Source organism: Myotis davidii, unplaced genomic scaffold (assembly GCF_000327345.1).
Source record: "Myotis davidii unplaced genomic scaffold, ASM32734v1 scaffold32, whole genome shotgun sequence".
In the NCBI taxonomy this organism is placed as follows: domain Eukaryota; kingdom Metazoa; phylum Chordata; class Mammalia; order Chiroptera; family Vespertilionidae; genus Myotis; species Myotis davidii.
Window position 1 is genome coordinate 4,586,356 of NW_006286587.1, and position 12,022 is coordinate 4,598,377.

General features: G+C 41.1%; 1 pseudogene; it reads right to left on the reverse strand.

The window, feature by feature from the left end:
- Positions 1–2,109: 2,109 nt before the first annotated feature.
- LOC102768990 lies at positions 2,110–4,174 on the reverse strand (annotated as a pseudogene).
- Positions 4,175–12,022: the final 7,848 nt, after the last annotated feature.

Sequence of the window (12,022 nt, forward strand, 5' to 3'; positions counted from 1 at the left end):
CAGAAACAATAGGAAATATATTTATATAATTATATAATTCATTCTTTCTCTCTCTCTCTCTTTCTCTAATGTACAGTGTGTTCTAAAAATGAATACACACTTTAACAGCTGATAGCTCAATTTTGAGAATGAAATGTGTTTTAATAAGCTCTGCACTTATAATTATTCAAAGTGTCTATATACATTTTTGAGACATCCTACATATATATGATTTATTACAAGAAATTGACTCATAAGGGTCACCCACATTAGGGAGAACAATCTGCATTATTCAGTCTACAGGTAAGATTGTTGTTCTCATCCAAAAACACCCTTATAGGCACACCCAGACTAATGTTTGGCCAAAATCTCAGCACCCAATGGCCCAGTAAAGTTGACAAATAAAAGTAATCATCACAAGGTTACCCTTTGTCAACTTGGCACTCATATGTATCTCCTAAAATGACACTTAATCTCCAAATATAGACAATAACAAGGTCATAGCCCCACTTAGAAAGATGCAATTGTCCTACATACAACCAAAATCACACTAACTCTCCCCAGAGGAGGTAAAGTCCTTGAGTGATGTTCACTGTTCTTGAGATCCTATGACTTAAATACTATATTGTCAAATTAACAATATTTAAGTCCCCATGGAAGAGAAATGATCTCCCCCTCACACAAAACAACGGAGCCTCTGCCCGTGACTGCTCTCCTGCCCCTGAGCCTCCATTTCCAGGCTCCCAAGCAGAGAGCAGGCGTGGGAGGCAGGCCGAACCTGGGACCCCTCAGTCTACAAGCCGACGCTCTATCCACTGAGCCAAACCAGTCTCGGCAGGTTCAGTATTTTTTTAAAAAATATGTTTTTATGGATTTTTAGAGAGAGAGAGGAAGGGAGAGTGATAGAGAGGTAGAGAAATTGATGAGAGAAAAATATCATTGATCAACTGCCTCCTGCATGCCTTTTACTGGGGATCAAGCCTGCAACCTGGGCACGTGCCCTGACCAGGAATCAAATCAATGACCTACTGGTTCCTGGGTCAATGCTCAACCACTGAACCACACTGGCGAGGCCACACTTTCATTCTTGAAGGGTCTGGGCCATTAGCAGCCCTGCCTAGATTTAATGTTGTGCCTTTCAACTGAAGTCAATCACATGGCATATTAATACTAATAGACATTTTTAAGGGATCTCCTGTATTGCAGGCATTCTCTTTCTTATCTCTATTTGGAGTAGTAGTCCAATCAGGATTAATCAACTCAGTCAGCACAGTAACTCCCTTCTTTTGCCTGTTGGTTCAGAAGCAGGAGAAAACCAAGTGGCCTGGAGGCAGTCCTAACTTTGACTTCAATGGAATCCTTGTGTCTCCTGGTGAAAAGATTCCTTTCTCTGGAACTTAGACCTAAGGACAGCAGAGCATAAGGTCATGGCAACAGGAAGCAAACGTTTTACTAGTGGGTCACTATAGGGTAATAGTGAGTGGTGCCACCCCAATCTCCACTCCTTAATTCCAGGATCTGGTGTAACCTGGCGACCAGAGAAACAGTATCATATATTGGATGCTGATGAAAGCATATATGGCCTTCTGAAGAACATTGCTCTAGCCCAGCAAGGTTCTGCTAACTAGCTGGCACTGTAACTGAGTCTTCAAAAAGCCAATTCACTATTCTATATGGCCAGATTCTTTAGAATGTGGAGACATGGTAAGACCTGTAAATTCTATGAGCTTTGGTCCTTGACCACATTTTATTTGCTATAAAGTTCCTTAATCAGAAGCAGTGCTGTGTGTATTACCATGATGATGGATAAGGCAGTCTGTAAGTCCACATATGGCAGAAGCATTGCTTGCAGGGAAGGCAAATTTGTATCCAGGGCATCTATTCATTAAGAGCAAACACTGCCCCTTCCATTATGGAAGTGGTGCAGTGTAATCAACCTGCCACCAGGTAGCTGATTGAGCACCTTGAGAAATATTGCCATATCATCAATATCCAAGACTCAGCGTTGGTCTTTGCTGCTGGCAAGTCAGACACTCAGCAGTGGCTCTAGCCAGGTTAGCTTTGGTGGGTTGAAGTTCATGTTGCTGATTCCATGCATCACCTTTATCTCTGCTACTATGACCATTTTGCTCATGAACTCATTGAGCAATGGCAGTGAAAGAGGCTAATTTTGGTATGCACACAACAGGTCATTCTGGCCACTTGGTTATTAAAATCCTCTTCTATTGAGGTCTCCCACTGATGAGCATTCATATGAGATACAAATATCTTCATTATCCCCATCCTGAGAGATCTATCCATATACTTATTCCCCAAATTTCCTTGTCACTACTTTCCAATCATGTTGTTTCCAAATCCCTGACCATCCAGCAAAACCATTGACCACAACATGCAAATTTGTATATAATCAGACACCTGACTAACCATTTCTTCTTCCAAGAAAAGTGAACAGTGAGGTTCATTGCTAGAGTTCTGCCCACTGGGAGGATTTTCCTTCACAAATGCCCTTCAGGAATGTCCCGGGGAGAGGTTATAATGCTGCAGATGTCCACTTTCTGGTAGTGCTGGCTAATCAAGCAGAACTATCTACAACCAGGACCAAATCTTCTGTTCCTCTGACAAGTGATCTTGGGAACTCCCCATGAGGCCATAGGAGCAGTCTCAAAGAGAAAAGGTAGTGTAATAGAAGTGGAGACCATGGATATTTGGGCTACTAGGTCATGTAACTTACTTGTACTTAAGAGTCTGCTCTGGTACCATTTCATATATACCTCCTCTGTGTGATGATGGGGTGCTGCTGTGCACACACAATTTACAACTTGGTGGAATCAGACAACGCCCAGTTCATGTTAGGCAGCAGAGCCTACATGGTAACTTGGGGACTCATGGTCAAGTATGCAGTCTCTATTAACACCCTGTGTAAGGCCAAGAGCTGTTCTCAAAAGGAGAAGATGGCAGTGCTTTGCTCCAATCCTGACAGCCTTTGCTGAGATCCATCTTTAGAGGCCGGCTAAAGGCTCCAAACAGCATCCCTATTCCATTGGCTTCAAACACCATTGGAACTACTGGGTCATATGGCCCAGCCTAATAGCCTGGATCTGTTGCCGGGCGTTGTCCTATTCTGGGTCCCACTAAAAATTAACAGCTTTTTTGGGTCATTTTGTAAATGGGCTGGAATAACACACCCAAGTGAGGAAGAAGTTGCCTCCCAAAACCAATGTGCTCCACTAAGCATAATGCCTCTTTCTTATAGGAGGAGCCAGATGCTACAACTTATCATTCACCTTAAAGGCATATCTCAACATGTCCACATCACTGGTCCCCTAGAAATTGCACTGAGGTAGAAGGCCTCTGAATTTTTGTAATATTATTTTCCCATCCTCTGAACATAAATGTTTTATAATAGACAGGGGTGGGCAAACTTTTTGACTCGAGGGCCACAATGGGTTCTTAAATTGGACCGGAGGGCCGGAACAAAAGCATGGATGAAGTGTTTGTGTGAACTAATATAAATTCAAAGTAAACATCATTACATAAAAGGGTATGGTCTTTTATTTCAATAGTTTTATTCATTTCAAACGAGCCGAATCCGGCCCGCGGGCTGTAGTTTGCCCACGGCTGGTCTAGAATAATTGCTACTTTTTGCTCACTGGGTCTTAGCAGCATAGTGACATCAATATGATGGATCACTGTGTCATCTTGTGGAAGGAGAAGGCAACCAGGATTCCTTTGAACTAAATTATGACATAGGACTAGAGAGCTGATGCACACCTGAAATAGGACAATGAAGGTATATTACTGGCATTGGTAGCTGAAAGCAAACTGCTTCTGGTGATCTTTACTGGCAGGAATGGAAACAAAGGCCTTTACCAGATCACTAGCTGCATACCAGGGGCTGTATTAATTTGTCTAGTTTGTTTCAAGGTAGCCATATCTGGAACAACAGTGGAAATTTTAGTCACCACCTGGTTAAGCTTACAACTCATTGTCATTCACCAAGATCCATTTCTCTTCTGCGAAGGCCTAAAGGCGAATTGGATAGGGATGTGGTGGTAATCACTACTTCTGTATCTGCCATGGCCTTGATAGTGGCAATCATCTCTGAAGTCGCTCCAGGAATGTGGTATTGTTTTTGGTTTGTTATTTTCCTAGATAGAGGAAGTTCTAGTGGCTTTTGCTTGATCTTTCTCATCATAATAGTCCACACTCCACAGGTCAGGGGATCAGTGGGGGATTCTGGCATCTGCTAAGTGTGTCTATTCCAGAACTCCGGGGAAAATCACAGGATGTGTTCGGGATTCACAGGGCCCATTGTGAGACACATCTGAGCTGAAACTCTATGGATCACCTGCGTGCCCTCAGCACCTAGTCTGGTGGGCCACAGTGATGTGTTTGGTATCCTGAAATCAGTGTCAATTCAGAACCAGTCTCTAAAATTAGTGTCAGCTCAGCAGTCTCTAAAATTTCTGATTACTTCCCTTTCCCCACTGCACAGTTACCCTGGTAAAAGACCATAGGTCCCTGTGGGGAAGGCTGGGAGAAAGATTATCAGTGAAGATTTTGGCAGTGCACTTGGGATCCTCCCTAAAGGGAAACCAGCTTCCCTTTCATTTTACACCCAGGCTGTAAACTGTCTCAAGTCTGGGAATTGATTGAAGGGCTTTTATGATTCAGGTAAGACTTCTGTCCACTTGACATAAAATGTTTCTGCTTAGATAGACCAAGAATTTAGTAGGTGTCCTATTTATTTTACATCTTCAAACATTATAATGAGCTAGCCAATGTCTGCATGAGTCAGAGTAGTCTCATTGCTGCTTTGACTGTTGACCTTTATGCTAACCACGCCCCCCCCTTGCCTTTGATGGTTGAGTGCTAACCCTTGGCCCCTGCTACCCTGGGATACAACTACTCCTACTGCGTTTAGTTTCCCCAGCTCAGGTACTGCAGTTTCCACGGTAAGATCTGGCCTGCACATAAGAGTGAACACAGAGCTCTTCCAGGAGTCCCAGGTCTAGTCTGAGGTAGAATTCAATCCGACTTGGAAACCTGAATCATATTGTTGTAAGGTACCCCGCGAATCACACAAGGATGCCTCAAGAAGTCGAATTAAGGAGTCACATTTATTGCAAATCCGGGACTACCAGGGGGCATTTTGCTCTCCAAATCTTGCAGTCCCTTACCCATCCCCAACACCAGATTTATAGGCAAAAAATCACAAAGGTATCAAATACATCTTTGGATTTGGAATGAGGACCCTGGTTTGCACAAAGCAATTACAGAAGTGAAACTGAGCCGATTAGTTATCTACAAAGATTAATTACAGTTTTGGGTCTTCAGACCACTGAGTTGACAGAAACATATTATCTGGAGCCCTCGAGTCAACGGAAACACATTATCTGTGGCCACTGAGGCAACTTAGGATAATTGTGCTGCCCTGGTTCCCAAGTACAGAAGAATGTGCTTTCTAAAACCAGTATGACCACAACCAATGGGATATTCACATTACAATCACTAGGGTATTCAATCGAATGGGATGATTTATATAATTCAGAAAATCAAAATAACTTTTCTATTCTTTTAGCAAGCAAATAAGTATAGAAGCCAAACAGTAGGGTTAAAGTTAAACTACAGTTTCTACCTGAGATGATTGCTACCATATTTCAATATAACTTGACTTAGTTTCTCAGCATAATTAGTATAAACTTACTTGCACTTCCTCCTAGTAAGAATGACATTGTGGACTTGATACTGAATCATGCATCAAAGGCTAGATTTCCAAGCCTGGTTGGTTCCAATAGGGATAGCACAGATTAGGAATGTACACAGACAGTCCTGGTTACAGCTGTTAGAGTCTTCATCTTAAAGGTTTGCTCCAGCATTTATCTACACAGGTTGCTTTGTATTGTCACAGCCTTAATCATGTGATTTTGTTTGTTTGAAATTGTGTATTATCTTAGTCACTTCAGGCGGCTATAACAGTACCAGACACTGGGTGGCTTAAAATGACAGAAATTTCTTTCTCACACTTTTGGAGACTGAAAGTCCAAGATCAAGATGCCTGCATAGTTGGGTTCTGGTGAGGACCCTCTTCCGGGTTGCAGACCATTAGCTTCTCCTTGTATCTTTCCCTGGTGTAAAGGGAAGGGAAGGAGAGAGCTCTCTGGGGTCCCTTTTATAAGGGCATTAATGTCATTCACGTGAACTCCATCCTGATGACCTAATTACCTCCCAAAGCCCCATTCTACCTCCTCATGTCAAATTGGGGGGGTAGAATGTCAACATTTTGGGGGACACAACATTCAGTTGATAACAGCAGTAAAGCCAAATCAAGAAGTGCACATCTCATAAGTATACAGCTTCATTTAATATTACCGTTAACACAGCCCTGTAACCAGCAATTAAATCAAGAAATGCTCACGTAATTTTAATTCTTAGTTTAATACTCCTTTAAGAATAAACTCTTAACCCCTAGGATTAGAGCATCCATTCTATGTAAAAGAGTGCAGAATCTAGGTTAAATTGTCAGGGTTCAACTCTCACCTCCATCACTAGCTAAATCCTTTGTGCTTGACTCTTCTCCTCTATAAAATTAGCATAATAATATGCCGACCTCATAGGTAAATTAAGTGAGTTACTACATGTAAGGAGCTTAGAAAATGCCTGGCCCATAATAAGCTCTCAATAAATGTAAGTTATTTTTATTACTGAGTTCATTTCCCTTTATACTACCTGTTACCAGATGGTGCCTGAAGTGAAGTGAAATGCCTGCTGAATGAATAGGAAGGAAAAATAGGAGGGCTTTACCTAACAGAATATAATGTTTCAATGAAACTATACCATGCAGAGAAAGCAATTTGTCCTGTTTATATGGAAGACAAACAAGAAACGGGACTTTAACTCCGAGCTGTGTGAATGGAAGATGGCATTGCTTCCGTGACCCACATTCACATTCAATAACGGGACCAGAGAGAAACAGCTTTTAGGAGCCCAACAGGAATTGTCACCTAAGACTCGCCGTTTGACAAAACAGCCGCTCCATTCTTTTCTGCTACACAGCCATTCCTTACACGTTTCAACTCTTTGGCAATACGAGTCTCCTGAGATTGAGAAACAGTGTGTCAGATTCCATTGATCCTTAGCATAACAGAGGAGTGGTGTCCGCAGGATACCAGAAAGGGTGCTTTCATTGATCTGGAGAACTCTGCTTCCATCACAGGGAAGCTTCTTCTCACTACCAAAGGGCTGGAGGACTGAATGGCCAAATATAGGCAAGGTGGAGTCACCCACACACTCAGCACGAGTCTTAATTTAGTGAAACAGTAAAGCTGAGAAGCAAGCCATCACTAAACATTTGCCAGAAAGAGTATGAACGTTTCTGCATTTGTAAACTGTTTACAAAACTCTCAGTGCTAATCCTCTTGTGGATTTAAACAAAACTGAACAATTTCTTCCATTCCAAATGGAGAAACCTATGATGTATCGATCTATTTATAACTAGAAAGGTTCCCTTTTTAAGTTTCTGGAGTTAGAATCCAATAGGCAAGAGTTATTAAGGACCAGGTGAATTATAAAGCGTACGCAAAGGATAATTTACAGATGTGCTGACACTGTGGGGCTACTATACTCAGCCAGAGATCTTTCTGCAGCCCTCTGTTATTACTTACAGATTATTCAAAATTATCCTTTTCATGATATTAATTAGATGGATGAGCACTTAAGAAATTCTGTAATTTCTTCATTTTCATGCTCCATTAAGCTACTGAGCTGTTTTGGAAAAACAAGCAAACAAAACATTCAATAGGTTAGTTCTCACTAAACAGGTGTTCATTCTGTGAAATCATAAAATTGAAATAAAGAGATGTATTACATCATTATTTAGCATTCTCAAAGGCAAACTACATCATTTTCTGGCAGACAGCAGAGCATAAGAACTGAAGCAATAGACTTTACATAAAGTACACTCTGTACTTCCTCCCAAGGGGAAGAACAGTTTCCATCCCAGACACACTCCAAAACCTTTCATGATTTTGATGACAGTAGCAGTAAAAAATCATTTCACATCTAGCAAAATGGGCAACCATAAATCTCAAGTTTCTTTTCACAGCTTTGACCATCTTAATTTACCAATTGAGAAATTTACTTAGTGGGAGTATTTGGGAACTAGGAAGGTATACTTGGATGTGCCTTCATTCTGCCAGACTGAATTGGTTTCTAGAAGTGCCATTGCCTTACGTGGAATAGTAGGTGAAAAAAAGAGGACTGGCAACAGGATTATCTTGAATTTGTAAAAAGAAAGAAAGAAAAAAGAAAGAGAGAGAGAGAGAGAGAGAGAAGCTCATAGGAAACAAGTAGTTTGGAATTCGGTAGATTTGGAGTTAAAGACACACTCACTCTCACTTGTATATATGACAACATAAATGTCTAAAAAGTTAAAAAAAAATTAAACAAGCAATTGATATGGAGGTTTTTCACAAGGAAGATGATGATAGAGTTGGAACAGCAGGAGCCAATTAGGTACTAGACTCATTCATTTATATTTTGTTTATTTAATTTGTAGAACAAATTGCAATTTAAAAACCAGGAAACTGAGCTTGGCATCAGTTAGGTTGCTAAGACTTATAGACTCCCAGTAAGTAGAGGTGCAAGTTTGAAACAGACATTCTTGATTTGGGTTCCAGTGTCTGAACTAGAAGAAGAATATAAGGGGCGTAAATACTGACGTGGTGGTGCTAGGTTAAGTACGCCCTCACAGGTACTCTGGGGAAGGGGGGCAACATTTACCTATGAAGCAGTGGTTCTCAACCTTCCTAATGCCTCGACCCTTTAATACAGTTCCTCATGTTGAAGTCACCCCCAATTCCATTGTTACAAATTGAACATAATTAAAGCATAGTGATTAATCACAAAAACAATATGTAATTATATATGTGTTTTCCAATGGTGACCCCTGTGAAAGGGTCGTTCGACTCCCAAAGGGGTCGCGACCCTCAGGTTGAGAACCACTGCTATAGAGGAACCAGCTGGCTCTGTCCCAGCAGAGAAGATGGATGCTAGGATTTCATTTCATGCTGGGAGAGTGGGGAGTAGAAAGTGGCTTATTGATTTCTATATCTCTATCAAGACAGAAAGACCATGGGCAGGGAGGTGGTTATAATTATCCTCATAAAACCTCCCAGTTTCATATATTTACAAGTTTATGATTTCTCCTCAAACTTAAATTACCCCTCTTTTATCATCCACAGCAGTTGTGATGAAAAACCAGGGCAGACTCCCAGGATTCTCTGTACTTGCACTTTTCTTGGTTTTGAAGTACAGGCTTTGCTGAAGTGGGAGTGTGTTGGGGAGCACACGAGACTTGGTTGGAAAGTTGTAAGGAGGACATTCTGATAAAGGGAAGTGTGTGGAAGGCTGCCTGCCCTGTTTATCAGAATTCCGACTTAGGGGAGACTTAGGGGAGTGTCGAAGGCAGCGCCCCTAATTATTTCTTGATCTTTCCAAACAAGTCTGTGTATGTGCAGATCCCCGGGTGTTTACTGGAATCCTTATGCTTAATCCTTGGATGCCTTTGCCTAGAGGACAATGTAAACATATGTGTCCTCCCAAGATCACTCAACCTACTGATTGTATCTAAAGACAAAAATTCCAATAACAAGGCAGGCAATCGAGGCTGCCTGGCTCCTTCATCCAGGCCGTCCCTTAGCCCTCTCCCCACAGTCAAAGTGTGTTGGAGTAATCTGTTCATCCTTCTCTCAGGGGTGCTGGTCAGCTCTGGCAGGAGTGGGTCCATGTGTCATGTTCCTCTCTGTCTTGGGTGTTTCTAGTACAGAAGGACTTAACACAGATGTGATGGAAAACAGAGAGAACAAGAGCTTTCCTCTCTTTCAAACAGTATATGATCCAGAAAAGCATAAGGACCTTTTTTTACAGTCAAGTTTTCAACTGTAAAGTGGATCAACCATTTATTAAATTATTTCTCCCTATGCTTGCTTATTTATTCTGTTTTAAAAATGTTTTATTCTTTTTTAAACTTTTTTAAAGTTTTTTTTTTTATTGGGGACACGTGTTAATAAACTTATATAGATCTCAGGTGTACAATTCTATAATTCATCATCTGTATAATGTATTATGTGTTCACAACCCCAAGTCCTCTCCTTCCATCACCATTTATCCCCCCTTAACCCTCTACTACTGCCCCTCCCCCCTTTCTCTCTGGTAATTACCATTGTATTATCTGTGTAGGAGTTTTTGTTGTTGCTTCTTAATCCCTTCACCTTTCCACCTCCTAATACTCCTTTTAGAATCCTTATTTTGCTTTGTTGAATTTGGTCAGGTAATCTTAAATTGAAAATTTTCCTTGAACTCAAAGCCCTCTGTAGTTGAGGTGAATATATTAATGCCTGGTTGTGACCAGGTCACCAGTATTTGTGCCCACATACTTGGAAAAATAAATGCATCTCCTAGTTTCCCTTAGGTCATCCATTGGTCACATCTTTGGAGATGTATCATTATGTCCTCAGAAACCTCTGCCTTATCTTATTACTGTTAAAATTCAATATCACAGAAACATAACACATGAAATAATCTCTTAGCTGTGGTATGAAAAATAACAAAATAAAATATTTAATTATTCTGTAAGCACTTATTCCATACCTTTTTCACATCAGGAACTATGCTAGATTTTGACAATGCTAATGGAAACCAAAAGAATTCTTAAGAAAAAAAAATACATATAAACAAGAAAATTATAAAACAAGGTACTAAAAATATTTATCAATTTATTTAATATTTATTGAGTCTGTACTCTGTTCTAGGCACTAGTTTGGGAATGTAGCAGAAAGAAACATACAAAGCCCTTCCCTGCATGGAATCTATATATATAAAAGCCTAAGCAACCATTATAACCAAAAGACCAGAACGACCAGTTGACCAGTCAATATGACACGCACTGACCACCAGGGGGCAGACGCTCAACGTGGGAGCTGCCCCTGGTGGTCAGTGTTCTCCCACAGCCAACTTCTTGCATCCCTCCTCTCCCCACACCAAACCGGCCAAGCTCCCACAGTCCCTACTCCCACCCCCCACCCCCCCGGCCGGCCCCCAGATAGGGCTCGATCACCAGCCAGGTTGAGGGACCCCACCCATGCACAAATTTGTGCACCAGGCCTCTAGTTTAGATCATAATGGGGAGTGAAAGACTGAACAAATGAATAAAGAATAATATATCTGGTAGTGCTTTGAGCTAATATGAAATATAAATACACGAGCGCAAGGGAATAAAAAAGGATAAGAGGGCCTCTGTTAGACACATCTTCACTACAATATTAATGTCAGTTTTAATTTCAAATTATATTGTAATAGAGATTTAAATTTTTAATAGAGATCTGAAGGAAGTACTATGAAAAAATTTCTAATCTGAGCTGGGAGGGATATAAGAGGCTTCACAGAAGAGAGATATTTAATCATAGTAACAAGTGAAGAGTAGAAGCTGAGCCAACAACTTAATGTGGTATAAGGAGGTCCTTTCCTTAAATCCAAAGATGCATCAAATAAGGTTTTGAGAAAACTCCAGAGAATGCCACCATTTAGCTCTGGTAAAAAGAGATGAAAGTCTGTCAACACAACAAGGCCTCTTTCATTGAAGAAGTAGATATCACAAAAGGTGCCATATGAAATGCTAATTAGGTGGGATTTTGAAGTTGGTTTCCTACTTCTTCCCCAGGGTTTATTTCCATGGAAGCAGAGGGGAGGAGGTCTCTACTGCTCAGGGGAACTGAAATTGCACCATTTAAGAATTTGGTTCTTCAAAGTGTGTTGGTAAACTGTTTACCTTTGTGTCAGCATTGCCCCAGGTTCTTATTAAAATGCAAATTTCTGCCCTAACCAGGGTTTGGCATCAGCCTGCAGATTCAAGGGTTCCAGGTTCGATTTCGGTCAAGGGCACGTACTTCAGTTGCGGGTACATCCCCAGTGGGGAGTGTGCAGGAGGCAGCTGATCGGTGTTTCTCTCTCATCAATGTTTCTGGCTCTCTATCTCTCTCCCTTC